Below are 3,829 nucleotides of genomic sequence, written 5' to 3'. Positions count from 1 at the left end.
GTTTCTATACTAAATATTATGAGTGTTAACAAAGAAAAAGAAAATATTTCTACAATATTCTTTTTTGCTTCCAAAAACACACAGAGAACTCCCTCCCACTGTAACCCATCCTACACTGGTCAGCAGATGTATCCCCTAAACTACAGTCCTAATCAATGATACCTTAGCCTCTACTAAAATAAGTCCATACTACTGAGCCTGACATTCAGCCTAGAATTTGATCACAAACAAACTTGTCAGCTTGCTCTTTGACTAGATCTTTAACTACTCCACACAGGTTCCATTCTTCAAAAACATTTCGTGTATTGGGGAAAGGACAGTCTTTTCAAAAATGGTGTTGCAAAAACTGGATACCCACATGTAAAAGAATGAAGTTGGACACATATCATATACAAAAATTAAATCAAAATGGATCAAAGATCTAAATGTTAAGAGCTAAAACTATAAAACTCTTAGAAGAAAGCAGAGAAAAACTTCATGATGATGGATTTGGCAATGACTTTTTGGATATGACAGCAAAGGCACAAGCAGCAAAAGAACGATACCTTTGATTACATCAAAATTTTAAACTTTTATGCATTAAAGAACACTATCAACTGAGTGAAAGGCAACCTATGGAATGGGAAAATATTTGCAAATTATATATCTAATAAGGCTTAATATTCAGAATACATAAAGAATTCCTCCAATTCAACAAACAGGTCCAAAAATGGACAAAGGACTTGAAGAGTTTTCTCCAAAGAACATATACAAAGGGCGAAAAAGCACGTGAAAAGATGCTCAACATCCCTAATCATTAGGAAAATGCAAATCAAAACCACAATTAGATACCATTTCACACACATTAGGGTGGTTGTTATCAAAAAGAAAAAGCAGAAAATAACAATTGTTGACAAGGATATGGACAAGTTGGAATCCTCCTGCACTGCTGGTGGAAATGTAAAATGGTGCAGCTGCTATGGAAAACTGTAGTGCCTCAAAAAATTAAATAGAATTACCATATGACCCAGCAATTCCATTTCTGGCTATATACCCAAAAGAATTGAAAGCAGAGTCTCAAAGACAGATTTGTACGCCCATGTTCATAGCAGCATTATTCACAATAGTCAGAAGAAGAAAGGGACCCAAATGTCCATCAGCAGATAAATGGATAAACAAAATGTGGTATATGTAATGGAATATTAATCAGCCTTAAAAATGAAGGAGATTCTGATACATGCAACAACATGAATGAACCCAAAGACATTATGCTAACTGAAATAAGCCAGCCACAGAAGGACAAATACCATGTGATTCTTATCTGAGGTACATAGAGTAGTCAAATTTATAGAGATAGAAAGTAGAGGGTGGTTGTCAGAGGCTGGAGAGAAGAGGGAATCAGGAGTTTTGGTTTGCAACTTTGGGACTTTCCTAGGTAAAATTGCCCATCAAGGAAGGCAAGGAGAGACCAAAGAAAGAGGCAGACCACTCCAGACTGGTAGGTGGTAGGTTTAATAAGCAAGGGAACCTACAAAGCTTGTCTTGGCAGAAACAAAAAGAGTTGATCTCTCCACCTGCCAGAATTTTAAAAGTTTATATAGGGGCCTTAACTGAGTTCAGTCGCTGTCTAGATGGTCTCAACAGTGCACTGCTCTCTCAAAGCTGTGTCCTTGAGAATAGCCCTTACTGTGGAAACGATGGGCAGAACATACATTTCAGGGATGGGGAGGGGTTGAGGAGCCTCCCATTGCATGGGTCCAGCTTGTGGGTCAACTGGTGGTCAGGTCCTCTTGATTACCTCCTCCAACAAAGAGTTACTATTTGATAAGTACAGAATTTCAATTTTGCAAGATGATAAAAATGACTGAAAAAAGACAGAGATGGATGGTGGTGATAGTTACACAACAATGAGAATGTACTTAATGCCACTGAACTGTACACTTAAAAATTGTTAAAATTGTAAACTTATGGTACGTATATTTTACTACAATTTTTAAAAACCGCCACCATATGACCCATCAATTCCACTCCTGGGTACATACCTGAAAAAAACCAAAAACACTAATTTGAAAAGATACATGTACCCCAATGTTCATAGCAGCATTATTTACAACTGCCAAGATATGGAAGCAACCTAAATGTCCATCAACAGATGAATGGATAAAGAAGAAGTGGTGTATATATATATATATATATAATATATATATATACAGTAAGTCCCCTACATACAAACAAGTTCCATTCTGAGAGCACATAGGTCCAAGAATTTGTTCATAAGTCCAACAAAGTTAGCTTAGGTACCCAACTAAAACAATCGGCTATATAGCACTGTACTGTAATAGGTTAATAATAATTTTCACACAAATAATACATAAAAAACAAACAGCCTCTCACCTTCTGAGATGGCCCATACTGTCTATGGAGTGTGTATCTCTCTCAATAATCCACTTCTTACCTATCATTTTGCCTCTCCCTGAGTTCCTTCTGTGCGGAGACATAAAGAACCTGAGCTTCATGAAGTCTTGAGACCACATGTGCGATTTCAATTAAAAGGCAATGGGTTCATCATATATGGCCTTTATTATGTTGAGGTAGGCTCCCTCTATGCCTACTTTCTGGAGAGTTTTTATCATAAAGGGGTGTTGAATTTTGTCAAAAGCTTTTTCTGAATCTATTGAGATGATCATACGGTTTTTATCTTTCTATTTTTTAATATGGTGTATCACATTGATTGATTTGTGTATATTGAAGTATCCTTGCATTCCTGGGATAAACCCCACTTGATCATGGTGTATGATCCTTTTCATGTGCTGTTGGATTCTGTTTGCTAGTATATTGTTGAAGATTTTTGCATCTATGTTCATCAGTGATATTGGCCTGTGGTTTTCTTTTTTGTGTGACATCTTTGTCTGGTTTTGGTATCAGGGTGATGGTGGCCTCGTAGAATGAGTTTGGGAGTGTTCCTCTCTCTGCTATATTTTGCAAGAGTTTGGGAAGGATAGGTTTCAGCTCTTCTCTAAATGTTTGACAGAATTCGCCTGTGAAGCCATCTGATCCTGGGCTTTTGTTTGTTGGAAGAATTTTTTTTCTTTTTTTTTTTTTTTTTGTGGTACACAGGCCTCTCACTGTTGTGGCCTCTCCCATTGCGGAGCACAGGCTCCGGACGCACAGACTCAGACTCATGGCTCACGGGCCCAGTCGCTCGGCGGCATGTGGGATCTTCCCGGACCAGGGCACGAACCCGTGTCTCCTGCATCGGCAGGCGTACTCTCAACCACTGCTCCAGCAGGGAAGCCCTGTTGGAAGATTTTTAATCACGGTTTCAATTTCAGTGCTTGTGATTAGTCTGTTTATATTTTCTATTTCTTCCTGGTTCAGTCTCAGAAGGTTGTGCTTTTCTAAGAATTTGTCCATTTCTTCCAGGTTGTCCATTTTATTGGCACAGAGTTGCTTGTAGTCATCTCTCATGATCCTTTGCATTTCTGCAGTGTCAGCTGTTACTTCTTTTTCATTTCTAATTCTGTTGATTTGAGTCTTCTCCCTTTTTTTCTTGATGAGTCTGGTTAATGGTTTATCAATTTTGTTTATCTCCTCAAAGAACCAGATTGATCTTTGCTATTGTTTCCTTCATTTCTTTTCCATTTATTTCTGATTTATCTTATGGTTTCTTTCCTTCTCCTAACTTTGGGTTTTCTTTGTTCTTCTTTCTCTAATTGCTTTAGGTGTAAGGTTAGGCTGTTTATTTGAGATTTTTCCTGTTTCTTGAGGTAGGATTGTATTGCTATAAACTTCCCTCTTAGAACTGATTTTGCTGTAGCCCAGAGATTTTGGGTCATGTTTTCATTGTCAT

Source organism: Neophocaena asiaeorientalis, unplaced genomic scaffold (genome assembly GCF_003031525.2).
Source record: "Neophocaena asiaeorientalis asiaeorientalis breed wild unplaced genomic scaffold, Neophocaena_asiaeorientalis_V1.1 scaffold65, whole genome shotgun sequence".
Classification (NCBI taxonomy): domain Eukaryota; kingdom Metazoa; phylum Chordata; class Mammalia; order Artiodactyla; family Phocoenidae; genus Neophocaena; species Neophocaena asiaeorientalis.
The sequence above is the reverse complement of the archived record's forward strand: the minus strand, read 5'-3'. Positions refer to the sequence as shown.